Source organism: Cricetulus griseus, chromosome 6 (assembly GCF_003668045.3).
Source record: "Cricetulus griseus strain 17A/GY chromosome 6, alternate assembly CriGri-PICRH-1.0, whole genome shotgun sequence".
In the NCBI taxonomy this organism is placed as follows: Eukaryota; Metazoa; Chordata; class Mammalia; order Rodentia; family Cricetidae; genus Cricetulus; species Cricetulus griseus.
In genome coordinates, this window is record NC_048599.1 from 18,664,164 (window position 1) to 18,686,394 (window position 22,231).

Below are 22,231 nucleotides of genomic sequence, written 5' to 3' on the forward strand. Positions count from 1 at the left end.
TGATGAGTCTCCATGTGGGTGCTGGGAATCAAACCCTGGTCTTTTGCAACAACAAGAAGTGCTTTTAACCATTTGTTGTTAAACTCTACAGTCCCAATGTATTTTAATTTTAATTGCATCCATTGTGTGTGTGTGTGTGTGCGAATGCATGAAATGGTATGTTTGTGGAGGTTGGCAGTCAGCTTTTCAGGAGTCAGTTCTCATTTTCCAGTGGGTCTTGGAGATTAAACTCTGGTTGTCAGGCTTGGTGGCAGTTGCTTTCACCCACAGAGCCACTCACAGGCCTTTAAGATATAAGAAAACATAGTTTTCAAACATCTTACCTCTACCACAGAATGTTGGCCACATGGTAATGATGAAAAACTGCCTTTGTGTCATTTTTTAAAAAATAACTTTGAATGTTTTAATAATTTCATTGTGATTTACATAGAGAAAACATGCAGATTTTAATTGTGCAGTTTTGAAAAGGGTAATCACCACCCCAAGCCATATTATATAGAAACCCTGGAAAAGATGTTTCATCCTCTCTCTTGTCATTATTCAGATATAATTTTTTGTTTTGTTTTGTTTTTTGTTTTTCGAGACAGGGTTTCTCTGTGGCTTTGGAGGCTGTCCTGGAACTAGCTTTTGTAGACCAGGCTGGTCTCGAACTCACAGAGATCCACCTGCCTCTGCCTCCCGAGTGCTGGGATTAAAGGCATACACCACCAATGCCTGGCTCAGATGTAATCTTTTTAAATTTTTTACTACTAGAAATTACTTCTGTCTTCCCTAAAATTCTATAAGCCAGAATGATATATTTTCTTTTAGGTCTAAGCTTCATTTCTTCAATATGATTTTGAGATTAATCTGTGATATATGTATTAGGTAAATACTCTTTATTTTAAAATTATAAGTGTTCTACTGCATATTTGCCTTAGTCTTCTCATTCTCATGTTGGCTGACTATGGACTTGCTCAGATACTGGTTACTTTAAAATTGAGGCTGGTCAATTTGTAGTTGTTTCATAAGCCTCAGCATGCTATCTGCTTCCCTTTTCCTGTCTGGTGGGGCTTGCAAACCAGGCATTTGCCTTGCAATAAAGGGTTGGCTTTCAGAAACTTAAAACAAGGACCACCACAGAGAGCAGAGAACAAAATTGAAGTCCCAGATGGCTACATCAGCAATTCAGCTTTTAAACACGAAATAGTGGGCCTGCAAATCAGTGAAGAGCTCCAATTACTAAAGGGGGTGGGAAGAAAAAGAAAAGGAGGAAAGGAAGGGCTAAGATTCAGGAGGCTATCCCAGTTACCATCCAGTAGAGAAACCAGTGTATGAAGTCAAATCACAGCAGTTGTCACAAAACTGGTATTATCCCTAGCCAGCCCTGCAGCAACTGTTCCTGAGTGCCTGCCTGATCTGGGTCTCTTCTGCTTTAGTCTTCTGGGTTAAGGAGCATGTAGTGCTTGACCCCTGCTGTGCAGCTCTTGTCTACCCTTCCAACAGAAGGGAAATTAAAGATCAAAGCAAAACCCCACTCTTGACCCCTGGAAATGAAAAGCACAGACTCAAGTAATTGCCCTGGGTTAGGGTACTTTGTGCTACCCAAGATTGGAGATTCTGAGTTGTGGGTTTTTTAAAAGCCTAGGCTCATTTCTTGTAATTTATGCCACTCATAACAGCCTATAACTCTATGTGTGCATACGTATGTTCAGATACATATACATTTACATAGATATAAATAAAATCTTTCTTTTCCTCTGTTCCACCACCAGCCAGAAAGCCTAATGTTTTCACCTATTCCTGAGTCTTGACATTAAGTTCAGGTGAACTGAGTGCAACTAAAGCAGAGGAGTATGAGTGGCAAGGTACAATTAAGTTATCTTGTTGAAAGCACTCTTACTGGGAGAGTAATTGTGGCTGCTCTGAAGACAGGACCTCATTAGGTAGTGGTAGGTCCAAACAGGAAGCCCTTTTCACATACTGTGTCAGGAGGACTTTCTGGTTCTGGAGCCTCTGAGAAGTTGACACCAGACACAGGTGCAGCAGCAATCCCTTGCTTCACAGACTCAATCTTCCAGTCTCAAATGACTTGTGCTTTTGGGGACTATACAATTTCCTTGAAGTTGCTAGTCTTAGAAAGCACTGCAGTTATTTTTTCCTATGTTACCACATCTCTTTCAGTTTAAATTTTGATGTGAGGACAAGAAATAGATTGTGTTCAGTCCAAGGAATATCTATAATATCAAATGATTGTTTTCTCACAGACCTCAGCCAAAAATGTTTAAGAAAACAGGAAGGTTGAGTCGGGGAAAGAATAGAGGAGAGCAAGACAAGAGATACCATAATAGAGGGAGTCATTATAGGTCTAAAAAGAAATCTGAGCCGGGTGTTGGTGTCACACACCTTTAATCCCAGCACTTGGGAGGCAGAGGCAGGCGGATCTCTGTGAGTTTGAGGCCAGCCTGGTCTACAAGAGCTAGTTCCAGGACAACCTCCAAACAAAGCCACAGAGAAACCCTGTCTCAAAAACCAAAAAAAAAAAAAAAAAAAACCCAAAACAGGTTTCATGATTGAAATACTGAAATAATAAGCTCTTCTAACACACACACACACACACACACACACACACAAGAACCCCTTATTAATCAGAGAGGTAAGAGTCTAATGTGTTAGATCTAGAAATGACCTCCTTTTATTGCTGATTAAATTTATTATTTGACATTAAAGAAAAAAATTGTCCTAGGGACCAAAGAGATAGTTCAGTTAAAACTGCTAGTGGTGCAAGCTGGTGTGTGAGTTTCAAGTTCCATTCATTTGTGTTGCAGAGGACATGAATAGTCAAGCAATATTGAAAAATGAAGTTGGAAGACTTGCATGTCCCACTTTCAATTTTCACTATGAAGCTGTTATAAATAATGTGGTACTGACATAAGGACAAGCATATAGATAAGTAGAATAAAACTAGAACCCAGAAATAACCCGTGTGCTGTGTGTATGTGTTTGTGGTCAATTAATTTTTGAAAATGATGTTAAGATCATTCAATAGTGAAAGGATAATGTCTTCAATAAATGGTTTAGAGATAATTCAATATCTTTATGTAAACTAGTAAAGTATCCAAACACCATATGCTAAAAGTTAAATGAATCAAACACCCAGTTATAAGAACAAAAACTATGATACTCTCTCAAGTAAACATAAAAGCAAGTCTCTTAAGAAGATTTTATGTATATGAGTGTTTTGCCTGAATATATGTACATGCATCACATGCATGTATGATGCCCATGGAGGCCAGAAAAGGACATCAGATCCCCTGGAAATGGAGTTATGGATAGTTGCGAGCCACCATATGGGGTGTTAGGAACTAAACACAGGTCTTCTGCAAGAGTAATAAATGCTCTTAAGTGCTGAACCAAGTCTCCAACCCAAAGGCAAATCTTTAGATTTTAAAACATATTATTTGTATGTGCATGTGAGCATAAGCACCTATGTGTCATGACAAAAGTGTAGAGATCAGTGGACAATTAGGATACTGTTCTCTCTTCACTGTGGCTTCTATGGCTTGAATTCAGTTTGTCAGGCTTTGGTGACAAGTGCTGTTACTTTCTGAGTCATCTTAATGGTCATGGGCAAATTGGAGTACAGGAAAAATTTAATACTTTGTTGATCAAGGGATACTATCAAGTAAATGGAAATAACTTACAGAACAGGAGAAAACTTTGAAAATCTCCTAAGGGCCTAACTATCTGTAAACTTAAAACTGAACAACAAAACAATCCCAACAAAATATGGGTAAAGGACTTGAATACATTTTTTTCCAAAGAAGATGCACAAATGTCTTTACATATGAAAAGCTATTCAGCACCACTAGTCATTAAGGAAAGGCAGATCAAAGCCACAGTGACATACCACTTCATATCCATAGGATGATTGCAACCTTGAGAGCAAAGCAGAACAGAAATCAGAAAGTTATAGGTATTGGTGAGCATGTGAAGAGTCCCCACCATGTACTTTGCTGGTAGGAATGTAAAATAGTGTAGCTTCTGTAGAAAAACAGTTTGGTAGCTCAAAGAATTATCACGTGACCTGGCAATCTCACTCTTAGGTATTTGTGCTGCAGTAATTGGAAACATGGTTTCAAATATTTAATGTTTATGGTAGTTATATTAACAGCAATACCCTTACAGTGGTCAAAAGATGGAAACAATCTGGTACCAATCATTACATGAATCAATAAAAATTGTGATACATATACAAGTGGGGTTTTTGGCATAGAAAGAAATGAAGTAGTGACACAATACAATTTAGATGAAATGCAGAGTTAAGTGAAAGAAAGTCAACATGGAGGGTCATGTTGTATGTTTGCATTTATACGAATTATTCTGAAGAAGTTGGGCATGGTGGCTCACACCCTGTAATCCCAGCACTTAGGAGAATAAGGCAGAAGAATCTCTGTGAATTCAAGGCTAGTCCAGCTACATAATGAGTTCCAGAACAACACACAAAAGAAATAACCTAAAGAAATAAATCCAAAGAAACAAAAGAAAATTAATGATTTCTAGGGCTTAGAGAGGGGTACTAGAGGTGTTTGAGTGTCAGGTTTCATTTTGAATTGTTGAAAATCTTTTGTGAGTAGGTAGAGGTAATTGTTGCTCAATACTGTGTATATCTAAACGTCACTGAGTTGTGGTTAATACATTATGCAAATTTTGCTTCAATTAAAAACTATGTCATAGACTTTTTGTGATCTCACAAATAACTATGGCTTGCTGTCATAGTTACCTTGTGGCTGTTTGAATCCATGTGATTTTGTAGTAGTGCTCCACTGGGACATTCTCTCTAGCGGTGGGTGGTTAATCTCAAAGACAGATGGTCCCAAGTGAGTTTCTTCCTGTAATAATAATTAAGGAATGTAGTTTTGATATGTCATTTTTATTTTCTTAACTTTGGAAAGCTTCTACCATGGATGGGAACTGAGTGATTTAAATGTAGTCTGATCTGCCATTGATCATCTTGGAAAGACATGCTTAAAACAACTTTGTGTTATTTGGAAATGAAGCAAATTTTGGTTTTATGAAAGTGTATAGAAGTTTTCAAAGACTTAGTAGTAAGGCAGTTGCCGTGGTGTTTTGTGGCTCTTTCTGTGCTCTATTGGTTGAAATTCGTGTTTTACTCTACAACCACTGTGAATTTTTTTTTTTTTTTTGCTACCAATAGAATTGGTGTTGTATAAGAAAGCCTATTTTCAGTTCAGTTAAGCCAGAGTTGTGCAAAACTTAAGCACATTGATTTTCTTCATCTTCCACCTGCTTTGTGGTTTTGAAGGATGGATTTTAAGTTGCATTCTATCAGTGGAGCTGAAGGTGAAAAGAACTTCTCACACAGAAGTAGAAGTGTGTCAGTCTTGAAGCTTTTCTTCGTGAGGACAATGTCTTCTGGCTCATAGTGACTGCTCTATTTTTTTGAGTCCTTGCTTTTTCAGATGTGTTTAGATTAGTGTACTTGCACCTGATGCTTTTTATGACCCAAATACACCATCCAGGCTAAGATTCTAGAGCTAAGAAGCAAACAGTATTCAGTTAGTCTGTAGTGAATAGAGCTGACAGCTTCTTACATTATTAGCATTGTGTCCCAGACAGCTGAACTGGAGAATAAAGAAATGTCTTGTTTGTTTTGTAACTTTATAAAGTTAGAGGCAATTTGGCAAACATTGTGTAATAACTTAAGATAATAATTGCTTCTGATTTTCACATCATTGGATTTTTTCCTTTTTTAAAAAAATACTTATTTTTATTTTACATGTGCAAGTGTCTTGTCTTCCTGCATGTATGTCTGTGCACCACATGTGTGCCTGGTGCCCACAGGAAAAGATGCTGGATCCCTTGGAACTGGAACTACAGATGACTGTGAGCTGTCATGTGGGCTCTGGGAAGTGAACCCAGGACATCTGCAAGAGTAGCCAGTGCTCTTAGTCACTGAGCCATCTCTCCAGCCCCCAGATTTTCTTTGTCTAATGTTCATAGAATAATTTTATAAAATAAGAAAAAATGGAGAATTAACAATTAGGTTTTTAATAAATTATAAATTAGGAAAAATCTGGTGACAATTACTTTAAGAAAACATCCCAGCAGAGCAGGGAAACAAAAGTAAATAGGGATGAAACTTTAACTTACTGGAAAATTAAAATTAAATTTGCTCAGAAAAGTCTGCCTGTGAAAAGCATCTTAGCAAACACTACATGGCTAGAATAATTTACTGAACTCCTCTGTGCCTCAGTTTCATCATCTGGGTGATTAGAACAATAGAATCTACATACTAAGGTCATGGTAAAGATTGTAACTGAAGTTACTTGAGCAAGGCGCTGATACAGTGGGAAAGGCATGGTTGTATGTTAAGGATGAAGGAATGCTGGTAATCACATGATTTGTGTGTGAGGGTCAAACCTGTTTATATTCAGAGATATTCACAGTCCTGAACCCTGTAATGTAGCAAGGTGTGAATGTTGGAAATTTCAAGCCCTTTTATAGTATTCTCACTTTGGGTCCATTTTGCTGGTAATTGGCATTTTAACAGAGGAGAGTATTTTGGTAATAGAACTGAAGAGCACTGTTTTAAAGACTTTTCTAAGTAATTTTAAGACATCATAAAGCATCTTTGGTCGTTTTTGTTGAAAAGACTTTGTTTTATTCATTCACTAAGAATTACCATGTACCTAACATTGCTCCTGGGCACAATGGAATGATGTAAATACAAGGATCAGAGAGGAGAGAAAGTGAATACAGTTGCTTGGCTTAGAATTGAAGAATATGAATTCATATTGCGTGAGTGTGTGTGACTTGCGTCCATACCAGGGAGACCCTGGGGCTTTGAAGGAGGAACATAAAAAATTAGCACATCCTTGGGGCGTGCATCCTGGAAGTTGTAAGGTCACATGCTCATCAGCTGAGGATTGCTGTTAAGCCACCTGAAGCTTAGCTAGACTGGGAGATGCAGAGATTTATATGAATCATCTTGTGTTGATGGCTCAGCTCACTAATGCTCCAGTCTCTACTTTAAGAGGTCAGAGCTCACATTAGTGCTCGAGCAGCGCTTGTAGGAGCAGTAAATCACCATGTGCATTTTGATAAACTCACTTTTCACGATGTACCTGGTATATGTGCTGTAACATGAATAATAAAGCCCAGAGACAGATATAGGGCTTGAAAGCTGAAGATCAGAGAAGCAAAGTGGCCAGCCACTAGTCTACCAATGCTCAGACAGAAGGAGCAATCCACCAAACCTCAGACTGCTCCCGACTTCACCGCTCCTCAGACTGCACTGAACTCCTGTCTCTGCCTGCCTTATATTCCTCTCCCCGCCCAGCCGAATCATTCCTGTCTCTGTCTCCCTAGTGCGGGAGTAAAAGCCTGTCATCCCAAGTGCTGGGCTCAAAGGTGTGAGCTGTTTCTCTTTTAGATTGATTCACTCACATGTATCCCACGGTGGCTTTGAACTCACAGAGATCCATTTGCCTCTGTCTCCTTAGTGCTGGGATTAAAGGTGTGTGCCACCACTCCCTGGCCTCTGTGGCTGTGGCTAGCTTTGCACTCTGATCTTCAGGCAAGCTTTATTAGATCATAAACAAAATATCACCACAGTGTACAGAACTGTGAAAATGAATTAGGAAAGACTAATGAAAATAGATAACTGGGCGTCCTAGAATGTGATTTCTTTTCTTGTGTGATGGCATGATGCTTCTTTTACAGGACTGAATTGCAACTGCAGAGGCAATAAGTGACTCTTTAAAGATGGCACAGCACTGCAGAAAATGAAGGGGGACCTGGAGAGGATGATGAAGTGAGAAAAATGTTTTTCTCAAGGACAAGAGGTATGTCTCTATTTTAACAAAATTCTTGCTGTATCCATTACAAGATTGTAATGCCTAAGGTGTTATAGCCATATTTAGTTTTTATTACTGTTAACATCTTTTTTTAAACAAGATTTTTGGTGCTGATAGTGGTGTTGAGAGAAGTCTCATGTAGCTTTGGCCTCCACTCCAAATGCAGCACAAACAAGTTGTTTGTTTTGTTGTTTTGTACTTCATTTAAACTTTTTTATTCTTTCATATATTATATCCTGACTGAAGTTTCTGCTCCTTCCTCTCCTCCAAATCTCTCCTTCCTACCTCCTTTCTCCCCCAGATCCACTCCCACTCCCACTCCCCTTCCCCTCAGAAAAATACAAGCCTCCCAGGGACACCAACCAAACACAGCATAACAAGCTACAATAAGACCAGATACATACATGCCATCACATCAAGGCTGGATGAGGCAACACAGTAGGAGGAAAAGGGTCCCACAAGCAGTCAAAGGAGTCAGAGACAGCCCCTGTTCCCACTGTTCAGAATCTCACAAGAACACCAAACTACTCAGCCATAATATATATGCAGAGGACCTAAGTCAGACCTCTATAGGCTCCCTGCTCTCTGGGAGCCCCCATGAGTCCTGGTCAGTTGATTCTGTGAGCCCTGTTCTTGTATCTCTGACTGAGTTTGATTCCTCTAATCCAACCCCCAACACCCCCCCCCCTCCGTTCCCGGCTTAGGACTCCCAGAGTTCCTCCTAATGTTTGGCTGTGGGACTCTGCATCTGCTCCCATCAGTTGCTGGATGAAGTCTCTCTGGACTCTTTTATGATGATTCTGATAGGCTGTGGTCCCAGAACACTCTGTAGGCAGGACAAAGGGTAGGTCAAAGGTTTTGTGCCTGGGTTGGTGTCTCAATATCTCTCTCCACTTGAAGCCTTGCCTGGTTACAGAAGATGGCTGGTTCAGGCTCCATGACCTCCCCCCCCCCATTACTAGCAGTCTTTGTTAGGGTTACTCAGGTAGATTCCATGGAGTTTCTGTAACAATAGGTTTCTACCTTGCCCCCAAAATGCCCCCCAATTATAGTTGTTCTTCCCAGTATTTTACCCCACCTGACCCATCCTGTTCTCAACCCCACCTGCCTCCAGTTCACCCTGGAAATCTATTCTGTTTCCCCTTCCCAGAGTGATCCTTGCATCACCCATAAACCTTCCTTGTTACTTAGCCTTTCTGGGTCTGTGAATTGTAGCATGATTATCTTTTTCTTTACAGCTAATATCTACTTATGAGTACATACCATGTTTGTCTTTCTGGGTCTGGGTTACCTCAGGTCTGGGTTACCTCACCTCAGGATAATTTTTTTTCTCGTTTTATCCATTTGCCTGCAAATTTCATGATGTCATTATTTTTAACAGCTGAGTAATAAGCCATAGTGGACTACATTTTCTTTAGACATTCTTTGATTGAGGGACATCTAGGTTATTTTCAGTTTCTGGCTATTATGAATAAAGTAGCTGTGAAAATAGTTGAGTAAGTGTCTCTGTGGTATAATTGAGTATTCTTTAGGTCTTTGCCCAGGAGTGGTATAGCTGGGCAGTAGATCAATTCCAAATTTTTTGAGAAACCACCATATTGATTTCCAAAGTGACTGTACAAGTTTGCACTCCTACCAGCAATGGAGGAGTGTCCCCCTTGCTCCACATCCTTGCCAGCATGAGCTGTCACTTTTTATTTTTTTATCTTAGCCATCCTATAGGTATAAGATGGAATCTGCCTGCCTCTGCCTCCTGAGTGTTGGGATTAAAGGCATGTGCCACCACCGTCTGGCTGCTTTCCTTTTTCCGTTGTATATTTCTGGCTTCTTTATCAATAATCAGGTGTCCATAGGTGTGTTGATTTACATCTGGGACTTCAGTTCAATTCCATTGACCAAGGAGTCTGTTTTTATGCCAATACCATGTGGCTTTTATTACTACTGCTCTGTAGTACAGCTTGAAATCAGGGATGGTGATACCTCCAGAAGTTCTTTTTTTTAATTTTTTAAGGTTTTATTTATTTATTATGTATACAACATTCTGCTTCCATGTATATCTGCACACCAGAAGACGGCACCAGATCTCATTACAGATGGTTGTGAGTCACCATGTGGTTGCTGGGAATTGAACTCAGGACCTCTGGAAGAGCAGTCAGTGCTCTTAACCTCTGAGCCATCTCTCCAGCCTCAGAAGTTCTTTTATTATATTGAATGTTTTAGCTATTCTGAGTTTTTTTCCATATGAAGTTAAATATTACTCTTTCAAGGTCTGTAAAGAATTTTGTTGGAATTTTGATTGATATTGCATTGAATCTGTAGATTGCTTTTGGTAGGATGGCCATTTTCACTACATATGTTAATCTTACCCATCCATGATCATGGGAGATCTTTCCATCTTCTGATATCTCCTCCAATTTCTTTCTTCAAAGACTTGAAATTCTTGTAATACAAATCTTTCACTTGCTTGCATAGAGTTACCCTAAGATATTTTGTATTATTTGTGGCTATTGTGAAGGGTTTGTTTCCCTGATTTCTTTCCCAGCCCTTTTGTCATTTAAATATGGGAGGGCTACTGATTTTTGTGAGTTAGTCTTGTGTCCCCCTACTTTGCCGATAGTGTTATCAGCTATAGGAATTTCCTGATAGAATTTTTGGGGTCATTTATGTTTACTGTCATATCATCTGCAAATAGCAATACATTGATTTTTTCCATTCCAATTTTCCATTCCAATATATTTGTATCCCCTTGATCTCCTTTAATTGTGTTATTGCTCTAACTAGAACTTCAATTACTATATTGAATAGGTATGAAGAGACTGGATAGCCTTGTCTTGTTTCTAATTTTAGTGGAATTGCTTTGAGATTCTGTCTATCTAATTTGATGTTGGCTGTAGGCTTGCTATATATTGCTTTTATTGTGTTTAGGTGTGCTTGTATCCCTGACCTCTCCAAGACTTGTAGCATGAAAGGGTGTTGGTTTTTGTCAAAGGCTTTTTCAGCATCTGATGAGATGATCATGTGGTTTTTTCCTTTCTGTTTGTTTATATGGTGCATTACATTGACAAATTTTCATTTATTTCACTATACCTGTATTTCTGGGATGATGCCTACTAGAGCATCGTAGATGATTTTTTTTGATGTGTTCTTGGATTTGGTTTGCAAGTATTTTGTTGAGTATTTTTGCATCAATGTCCATGAGTTCCCTTGGTGTATAATTCTTTTTTTTTCTTTTGAATCTTTGTATGGTTTGTCTATCAGGGTAATTGTGGCCTCATAAAATGAATTTGGCAATTTTCCTTCTGTTTCTATTTTGTAGAATAGTTTGAGGATTGGTATTAGCTCTTCTTTGGAATTCTGGTAGAATTCTGTGCTAAAACCATCTGTCCAGGCCCTCCTGGTTTTTAGAGTCTCCACTGACAAGTCAGGTGAATTGTAATAGGTCTGTCTTTACATGTTACTGGTTTTTTTTTCCCTTGCAACTTTTAGTATTCTTTCTTTGTTGTGTATGCTTAGTGTTTTGACTATTATGTAATGAGGGGACTTTTCTGGTTCAGTCTGCTGGGTATTCCCTGTAAGCTTCTTGTATCTTTATAGGCATGTCCTCCTTTAGGTTTAGAAATTTTTCTTGTATGATTTTGTCGAATATTTTTTCTGGGTTTTTGAGCTGGAATTCTTCTATTCCTATTGTTTTTAGGTTTGGTCTTCTCATAGTGCCCCAGATTTCCTGGATGTTTTGTGTTAGGAATCTTTTAGATTTAACATTTCCTTTGATCAATTAATCTATTTCTTCTTTTGTATCTCTACTGTCTGAGATTCTTGCTCCCATCTCTTATACTCGGTTGGTAGTGCGTGCATCTGTATTTCCTGTTTGCTTACCTACATTTTCCATTTCCAGAATTTCTTCAGTTTGTATTTTCTATTTCCCTTCTATTTCCATTTTCAGGTCTTAAACAGTTTCCTTCACCTGTTTGTTTTTTCTTGGCTTTCTTGGCATTTTTAAAAGGTATTTATTGGTTTTTTCCAATTTTCTGTTTGTCTTTTTCTCAATTTCTTTAAGGAATTTTTTCATTTCCTCTTTAAGGACCTCTGTCATTTTCACCAAGTTGGTTTTGAGGTCATTTTCTTGTGCTCCACTTGTGTTGGAATATTCAGGTCTTGCTGTGGTAGGATAGTGGTGCTCTGGTGGTGCCATATTGCACTTTCTCTTGTTGATTGTGTTCTTACACTGGCATTAGGCATCTGGGTTTGGGATGATTACCGGCCTAGGTGCTGATTTCTGAGTTTGCCTTTGTTGGATGGGTGTTTTGTTCCTTGGTTTCTGTTTCTTCTTTGGTCTTCTGGTCTTTGAGGCCTGAATTTCTGGCAGCCAACATGACCTCTGATCCAGTAGGGAGTCTCTGTCCAAGCTGATGGCTGGACTTCTAGTGGCTAGCTTGGCCTTTGGTGCAGTAGGAGTCTTTGCCTAAGTTGGGGGGTTAGATGTGGTGGTCTATCAGGGAGTCTCTGAGTTCACCTGTCTTTTTCCGGCTTGCTTGGCCTACACCTGTTTTCAGATCTGTACCACTTCTGACTAGTGTGGCCTGCACCCTGGCAGTGGAAATCTGCAGGAGTTGGGGACAGGAGCACAGCAGTGGGGCAGAGCTATTTGGTTTTAACCCACACTTAACAATGCATGGAACCCATCTCTTTTAAATTTTGTTTCTTTTTGTGTGCTATTTTCTGAAGTTTATTTTTCTTTTGTAATTGTATTTACTAATGGTATCACTTTTAGTTTATTCACAGATATTCCTAGTTGAAATATTAAACTTTTCTTGGGTGGTGGGTCACACCTTTAATCCTAGCACTCAGGAGGCAGTGGCAGACAGATCTCTGAGTTGGAGGCCAGCCTGGTCTACAGAGTGAGTTTCAGGACAGCCAGGGCTAGCTATACAGAGAAACCCTGACTTGAAAACAAACCAACCAGACAATAAACAACAACAACAACAACAACAATAGAAAGAAATGTTAAACTTTCTTGAAATTTTTTCTTTGAGTCAGAGTTTTGCTATAAAGGTCATGATGCTCTTGAATGTAAAATTCTGCCTTAGTTTCCTAAGGAGTATTAGGATTGCAGATGTGCCACCATACCTTTGAAGCAAAACCCCAAAAATAAAGGGAAAATATTTTTTTAAAAATAGAAAATGTTGTAGTAAAATAAGGAGTTCCTTATCCAGTTTCTCCCTGAGGCAGCAGCTCCTACAGGTCCCAGAGTGACTCCTATCAAAGTAGTGGTGTTGTTCCTTAGAAGTGGGCATGATGAAACAAACATATCTGTAATAACCAGCACTCTGAGAGGTAGGAAAATTACTTCCAGTTTGAGAATAGCCATGGCTACATAAACAATAGTCTGTTCCAAAAACAAAATAAAAAATGTAATTTCTTTCTTTTTAAGTCCCTTTCATCTTAGTTTGTAGCCTGATTTTTCTTTGGGCCTCTAACTCACAATGACACAGAGACTTATTAATTATGAAAGTTCAGCTTTAGCTTAGGTTTGTTCCTAACTAGATCTTATAACTTAAATTAACCCATATTTTTAATCTACATTCTTCTACAAGACTCATTACCTCATCTCTATTCTGGCCAACCTTCTTTGCTTACTAATTAAACAGTTCATCTGTTAAAAAAATAGATTCAATAATCTACTCTTTTTCCATCATTTCTATGCTAGATACAACCTTTTCCCCTTCAGAAAGATATCCATGAATCTAATTTCCTTTGCTTAGTTTTTTCCCTAACCATGACCAACAACAACTTGCAACCAACCACTCTAAATGATGATAAACATCCATAATCCATTGAATGACCAAAAACCATCCACCACACCTCTTGGAAAAGTGAGTATTGTGTTCTCTAGACTACTTCCTGTTGTCTGGGGGTGATGGCATCTCTAGGGGATGCTGAGAAAATTGGGACAATGGTCAAGACCTGGGAGAGCAAGCTGTGTTATCTTTTTTGTTCAGTCTCTGTGTGATGGGAATGTGTAGAGCTTATCTGAAGTCTTGGCTGGAGTAGTATGTAAGGCTGCACCATCTCAGAAGCTTTGAAGTTCTTCTAGATGCAGAATTTTGAGGAAACTGAAAGGGAGGTATTCTGCAAGGTCGAATCACCTTGCAGAATATATATGTATCTGTATTAACACAAGTATGGAATGTGTGGTGTGCACAAGACAGCTAAAGATGATTTTTTTTTGCTCCTGTTGGAGTAGGTAAAAGGCATCTGTCAATTTTATAAGTCCATTTTGATTGCATATCCAAACTGTAACATAAGTCATGAGGACTCTGTAACCAATAAGATTTATCATGTCTCATCTAGTCTCAGAGCTGTTCCCATGTTACGGGATCAACATACATGTTACCTGTCCTTTATTATTTCTTGGTTTTTTCCCCTCATGTCTGTAGCCAAGGTCCTCAGGAGGTCAAATCTGATCTTTATTAATTTTGAAGGAATACATAGCTTTTCATTTCCCACAACACAACACATTTTCTGACTTCCATTCTGAAGCCAAGACATCGCTAAATTATATAGGCTTGTTTAATTTAGGAGACCCTTTCATAATCTAATGTCTCTCAGCATCTGTTGTTCTCTGTTCATTATCGTTCAAAAACTTTAAAATTAACAAAGTACAATATAAGGTTCAAGCTCCCTGTGTTGTTCTATTTCCCATCCTTACATGGCTTATTTCTTCATATTACTTTACTCTTTTTTAAAAGAGTTTATTATTTTTTTAAATGTATTTGTCTTTATTTTTTGCCTGTATGTCTGTGTAAGGGTGTCAGATCAGAGTTGCAGACAGTTGTAACCTGCCATGTGGTTGCTGGGAATTGAACCCAGGTCCTCTGGATGAGCAGCTTATGCTCTTAACTACTGGGCCATCTCTCCCGAGTTTATTATTATTTATTATTATTATTTGTTTTTGATTTTTAGAGACAGGGTTTCTCTGTGGCTTTGGAGGCTGTCCTGTAACTAGCTCTTGTAGACCAGGCTGGCCTCGAACTCACAGAGATCCACCTGCCTCTGCCTCCCGAGTGCTGGGATTAAAGGCACGTGCCACCAACGCCCAGCCCCCAAGTTTATTATTTTTAAACTATTTTTTATGACTCTATACCCATTTTCTTCCCCCACCCCCAAGCACCAAAACACCTTTTGAACATATTGTACCTTTTTAGAGGTTTTATTGTGTCTGGTGTTGGCTTTTTGTGGGTATTCTTGCAGTGTTTTTTTTTTCCATGGGAGACAAATCTTAAACTGTTAAACCGTTAGGCTACCCCCATGATGGCTGGCTCTGCCCCCCTAGCCTCATGCCTGTGGGTAACTGGCCCTAGAGCCACATTTACCAGCCCCAGTTCTGGGAATTTGATGTGTCTGCCTGAAGCAGGAGTTTTTACCTAGTGTCATCTGGGCCTCTATACTTTGAGCCTACCTGAGAGACTTTTTTAGGCCCTATGTAGATATTCAAGCCTCTGCATTATATGCCGTGTGTAGTTGGATATTTCTTTGTGCAGCCAGCTCACAAATAATGACACAGAGACTTACTAATTTTAAAACGCTCAGCCTTGGCTTAGGCTTTTCCCTAACTAGCTCTTATAACTTAAATTAACCCATATTTTTAAATCTACATTCTTTCATGAGGCTCATTACCTTATCTCTGTTCTGCCCATGCTGCTTCCTTTGAGTCTGGCTAGTGACTCCTCCCTTCTTTTGAGTTCTCTCTCTGCCCATAAGTCCCACTTATACCTCCTGCTTATCTATTGGCCCGTTCAGCTTTTTATTACAACAATCACAGCAATACATCTTCACACAGTATACAAATATTCCACATTAGTTGTATAATTTTTATTTATTATTTTTATATTATTAAAATAGATACTTTGTTCTCTCTCTCTCTCTCTCTCTCTCTCTCTCTCTCTCTCTCTCTCTCTCTCTCTCTCTCTCTCTCTCTCTCTCTCTCTCTCCTCTCGGTGTGGAGTCCTAGCTGGCTTGAAACTTGTTACCTTTACCAGGTTGGCTTTTAACTCAGAGTTCTTCCTTCCTCTGCCTCCTGAATTCTGCAATTAAAGTAGGCTTTGTTTCTTTTTTAAGATTTGTGTGTGTGTGTGTGTGTGTGTGTGTGTGTGTGTGTGTGTGTGTGCTTGTGTGTGGGTACTTAGGGAGGTCAGAAGAGGGTGCTTGGTCATCTGGCGTTGGAGTTGTAAGAGGCCTATTTATGGGTGCTAGGAGCCAAATTTGGGTCTTCTGGAACAGTAAGGAACAGCAGGAACAGTAAGCACTCTTAATTTCTGAGCATCTTTCCAGGCTCTACTCTTTAAATAGCCTAGAATATGATTTCTTATACAGTGATTTTGTAACATTTCCTAGGCTCACTAGGAATTTCTTGCAAGCAGGATATTGTTGTGTTTCACCTTTGTGTTAACCTTTCTTGGAGATCTTGAGTCTGATCTTTTATGCTTTCTCATTTTAAGGTAGCTATTACATTTTCCCTGTTTTTTGAATCTGTTTCTTCATTTTAATATTAGTTCTTTTCATTTAATATTATTTGCTTCCTTTTAGCCTTGAAATGGATTTTAAAGGTGAATAATCTTTTGAATTCTGCTAGTGCTAAAATGAATGTCTGTATCTTTATGTGCATTCATCAGAGCAGAAGCAGAATACACCATTCCATACATATTCAGAAACTCAATTTCTCCCTTTCTTGGCATATTCTCTTCCTAATCCTTGTCTGTATTTTCTCTTATCTACCAATTATTTTTTCATTTTCCTTTACATTCTTTTTTAAATGATTTTTTATTAGTTTAAATTAGAAACAAGCCTGCTTCACATGTCAATCCCTGCTCCCTCTCCCTCCCCTCACCCTATTCCCCCCTCTGCTCTCCAGGGAGGGTAAGGCCATCCATGGGGGATCCCCAAAGTCTGTCATATCATCCTGGGCAGGGCCTAGGCCCTCCCCCATGTGTCCAGGCTGAGAGAGCATCCCGCCACATGGGGTGGGCTCCCAAAGTCCTTTCTTACTCCAGGGATAAATACTGATCTACTACCAGAGGCCCCATAGAGTGCCGAGGCCTCCTCACTGATATCCACATTCAGGGGTCTGTATTAGTCCCATACTGGCCTCCCAGACATCAATCTGGGGTCCATGTGCTCCCCCTTGTTCAGGTCAGCTGTTTCTGTGGGTTTTACCAGCCTGGTCTTGATCTCTTTGCTCATCACTCCTCCCTCTCTACAACTGGGTTCCAAAGTTCAGTTCAGTGTTTAGCTGTGGGTGTCTGGCTCTGCTTTGATCAGCCACTGGATGAAGTCTCTAGGATGGCATATAAGGTAGTCATCAGTCTCATTATGGGGAAGGGCATTTAGGATAGCCTCTCCACTATTGCTTAGATTGCCAGTTGGTGTCATCCTTGTAGATCTCTGGAAATCTCCCTGATACCAGATCTCTCCTCGAACCTATAATGGCTCCCTCTATTATGGTATATCTCATCCTGCTCTCCTCTATTCTTTTCCCAACTCAACCTTCCTGCTCCCCCATTTCCTCCTCTCCCCTCCTCTTCTCCCCCTCTCTTTCTCCCAGCTCCCTCTCCCCTACCCCCATGCTCCCAATTAGCTCATGATATCCTGTCCTCTTCCCCTTCTCCAAGGGACCATGCATTCTTTTCTTCTCCGTTTCCTAGTTCCTTTGGTGATATGTATTGTAGACTGGTAATCCTTTGCTCTATGTCTAAAAATAAAACATGAGTGAGTACATACCATGTTTGTCTTTTTGTGACTGGATTACCTCACTCAGCATAGTTTCTTCTAGTTCCATCCATTTGCCTGTGGATTTCAAAATTCCATTTCTTTTTTCCCCCTGCTGAATAGTACTCCATTGTGTAAATGTACCATATTTTCTCTATCCATTCTTCAGTTGGGCATTTAAGTTGCTCCCAGGTTCTGGCTATTACAAACAACGCTGCTATGAACATAGTTGAACATATGTCCTTGTTGTATGAATGTGCATTTTTTTTTAGGTATATGCCCAAAAGAGGAGTTGTTGGATCTTGAGGTAGACTGATTCCCATTTTCCTGAGAAACTGCCATACTGATTTCTAAAGTGGTCTTACAAGTTTGCACTCCCACCAGCAGTGGAGGAGTGTTCCCTTTTCTCCACATCCTCTCCAGCATAGACTGTCATTGGTGTTTTTGATTTTAGCCATTCTGCTGGTGTAAGATGATATCTCAGAGTTGTTTTGAGTTGCATTTCCCTGATGGCTAAGGATGTTGAGCACTTTCTTAAGTGTCTTTCAGCCATTTTGGATTCCTCTGTTGAGAATTCTCTACTTAGTTCTGCACCCCACTTTTTTTCTTCACCCCACTTTTTAATTGCATTGTTTGGTGTTTTGATGGCTAGCTCCTTGAGTTCATTGTATATTTTGGATATCAGCCATCTGTCCGATGTGAGGTTGGTGAAGATCTTTTCTAATTCTGTGGACTATCGTTTTTGTCTTGCTGACTGTGTCCTTTGCCTTACAGAAGCTTCTCAGTTTCAGGAGGTCCCATTTATTAATTGTTGATCTCAATGTCTGTGCTACTGGTGTTATGATCAGGAAGCGGTCTCCTGTACCAATTAGTTCAAGGGTACCTCCCACTTTCTCTTCTAAGAGGTTCAGTGTGGATGAATTTACGTTGAGGTCTTTGATCCATTTGGACTTAAATTTTGTGCATGGTGATAGATATGGATCTGTCTGCAATCTTCTACATATCCGAATCCAGTTATGTCAGCACCATTTGTTGAAGATGGTTTCTTTTTTCCGTTGTATAAATTTAGCTTCTTTGAAAAAAAAAAAAAACTGTTGTCCATAGGTGTGTGGGTTAATATCACGTTTTTCAATTCCATTCCATTGGTGTATATCTGTTTACTTTTGTGCCAATACCAAGCTGTTTTCAGGACTATGGCTCTGTAATAGAGCTTGAAGTCAGGGATGGTGATGCCTCCAGAAGTTTGTTTATTGTACAGGGTTGTTTTGGCTATCCTGGGTTTTTTGTTTTTCCATATAAAGTTGAGTATAGAACAGTAAGACAAGAAAAGGAGATCAAGGGGATACAAATTGGAAAGGAAGAAGTCAAACTTTCACTATTTGCAGATGGTATGATAGTCTACATAAGTGACCCGAAAAACTCTATCAAGGAACTCCTACAGCTGATGAACACCTTCAGCAAAGTGGCAGGATACAAAATCAACTAAAAAAAAATCAGTAGCCCTACTATATACTGATGATAAATGCACTGAAAAAGAAGACAAGAGGAATATCACCCTTTACAATAGCAACTAACAACATAAAATATCTTGGGGTAATGCTAACCAAACAAGTGAAAGACCTGTACAATAAGAATTTTGAGTCTTTAAAGAAATAAATTAAAGAAGATACCAGAAAATGGAAGGATCTCCCATGTTCTTGGATAGGTAGGATCAACATAGTGAAAATGGCAGTCTTGCCAAAAGCAATCTACAGATTCAACTCGATCCCCATCAAAATCCAAGAGTTCTTCCTTTATATTCTATAGTCTCTAAAGTGTATCAGTTCTTCTTAGCATTAGTTGTTTGTTCTATTTTTTAAAAAAAATTCTGATAACACCAAATGTTATCTAAAAGTGATAGGCAATGAGTGAGGGCAGGAGATAACAAAAGGAAGCATAGATCTGCTCCTGCCTTCTAGATCATCAGTCTAAGTTGACGTGGTGGCATGTGATGCAAACCTAACAACAGTTGCAAAAAGCTGTGATATGTCAAATGTATTTGAGACAGAGTGGGAAGGAAGTGGTGTTTTGTTTGTGGGCATAGAAATTCTGTAAGCTAAGAGTTGCTTTGGCAGCCAGGTGATGGTGGTTGTGGTCGTGGTGGTGGTGGTAGTGGTGGGACAGAGAAAAGGGAAAGGCACACACTTGTTCTTGGAAGAGTAGCTGAGATAAAATTGGACAAGGCAGAGACTGAAGCACTTGAGTACCTGCCCAGCAAGTTGATGTCTGTATCCTGTGGGCTGCACATCAGAAGTCTTATAGGAGGGAAACCGTGCTTGAGTTTGTTCTTAGAAAGGTGACCCTGTTAATCTAAGGAAAGTCAACTAAGCAACTGTGATTATTGCTAGATGAGAGGTTAGAGCTTTTGGTGTAAGGAGCCCACAGTGTGGAGATGGAGAAAATAGACTGTTTGAGGTAGAATCTACAAATACTTGTATCTGTGTAGGGAATTAAAGGATGTCCCAAATGCTTTTTGTTTGTTAGTTTTGTAGAAGGTAATGATAAATAGAACTTTTGACCAACTGGAATTGAGTGTATGAGGAGAAGACAAACAAATTTGGAGATAGGCAGAAGAGGGTTTATTTTAAAACTTGCTGATGTCTAAGGAAACACCTAGAAGCTAAAATGGACCAGTAGAGGTTGGAGATAAGGTATGGCACTCAATTGCTTCAAGGAGAATGTGATGCCCTAACAGTAGGTATGAGCCCCTTCAAGTAGAACATTTAGGCAGAAAATAAAACAAGTTCTTGGAAAAGGCCAAACTCTATGTGCAGGAAATAAAAACATAACGAGCACTTTAATGTCCAGCATGTAGTGGCTAAAGCTATTCAGATGGCTTTCTTGATCTCCTTAAGAGCCCCGTGCATGGAACTTATTACTCTGCATTGTGATCCAGGAAACTAAGGCTCCATGCAAGCTCGTGGGATTGCAAGCCAAGTCCGTGCTTTTTTGCTAGAAGCAAAGAAATGGTGTGCAAGAGATGGTTGCCTACAAGGGGCAGTGGTTAGCGGGGGCACATATTCAGAGACGAGTAAGATAAGGGCACACTAAGCCACTGGGTTCTCAGAAAACTAAAAGGTATGCCTGCATGCTCAGTTCCCACACAGCACTCAAACCAGCCTATCCTGGGTTCAGTGAGGCCCTGGAGAACATCTTGGTGGCAGAGAAATGACAAGGGTATGTGGTCTGGGGGACTGTGGCTTCATGGTTGATTGTTCACATATGACAGCTGTATTCTGTTCACATATGACAGAGGTATTCTGATTTGCTCAGGTTTTTAAACCCTTTGAGGTCTGTATCTCTTAGATTGTCTAGTCTTAGATTTAGATATTGTAAAAAAAAAAAAAAAAGGACCTAATCCCTTTTGTGCCATCTGCTTGTTTAACTTGTTTACTTGAAAGTCTTTTTGTTTGTTTTTGTTTTGTTTCTGTATTATGTTTTCAGATATTTCTAGGCTGTAGACATTCTGTGATGACTCTTTTGATTGCTAATTATATATGAGACCCTGTGGGTTTCTTCTTTTAGCTCTTTCTACTCTTGAAGTCATTTCCTTTTTGCCGTTTTAGTCTTGTTCAATTTTGTTTTCTCCAGAACTCTAATTCACAGGTTGTGACTCACCTCTAGAAAACAGTTCTCTAACAACAGGAGACAGTGGTGCTAAGAGCCAGTGTCTAGAGCCAGGTTGAAATCTTGGCTATGACCAAAAGACACATTATTACTTCCTAAGTGTCTCAGTTTGTGCATCTGTTAACTTGTAGATAATAATAGTGACCATCACAGGCAGGCTTTGATAAGGGTTTAAAAAGGTGCCACGTGTAAAGTGTTTACAATGAATGACATCTAGTAAGTATGTCATGTGCTACACCACTGTTAATTTAACTTTCTCAGGGGGAAACAGTAGGAGGGATGAAGTCTTCCTGATTGTCATTTGGTCCATACAAATAAGCAATACATGATGAATGACAAATAGGCTACTAGATAGTATTCTCTTGCAGAAGGCTGTGGGACTGTACAGCAGTGACAACTAGTATTTAACAAATTGACCCACTAGGCATTGTTGTAGAGTCCTTCTTTGTAAAGCTGTGGATTTGTTGACTGAATGACAGGCTGTTCCTGTAACTTTCTCAGGAACCGATGATATGCCTCCCTAATAAGAACAGCTGTGAGGTTCTTTCCACAACTCTTTGGTGGTGTTTTATGCATGTTGGGTAACTGTGGATAGTTTGGAAGATGATGCTTAGGGTGTATAATTTTGATGAATAGAAATAATACTAGGATATTTTACATTACTCATATTGTCATAGGATTCTCAGTCATAAATATAGCCTTTTACACAGACAAGCTAATTTAAGACTTCAGAAAAGATTCAAAGCACCCCCCCCCACAATATCTGGTTGCCCCTAGAGATAAATGCACAGGGTCATTCTCCCAGGTGTTGTTTACTGATTCAAAGCCAGAACTTGAAACAACTTTAGTCTGCACATAGTTCCAGTCTCAGGCTCAAGGTCCATCTAACTAATTGTTATTAAGTCTTTGACTGGATTTGGAAGTGCCTGCGAAACACACCT

The 22,231-nt window shown here is 39.4% G+C and overlaps 1 protein-coding gene across 6 annotated transcripts in view; it reads left to right on the top strand.

The window, feature by feature from the left end:
• Window positions 1–22,231, top strand: part of Zhx3 (zinc fingers and homeoboxes 3) — a 139,860-nt gene that overhangs the window by 56,894 nt on the left and 60,735 nt on the right. For all 6 annotated transcript variants that reach the window (XR_004770600.1, XM_035446890.1, XM_035446894.1 and 3 more), the window contains exon 2: window positions 7,726–7,847. The gene's annotated coding sequence lies outside the window, so the exon portion shown is untranslated. The remainder of the gene's footprint in view (window positions 1–7,725; window positions 7,848–22,231) is intronic.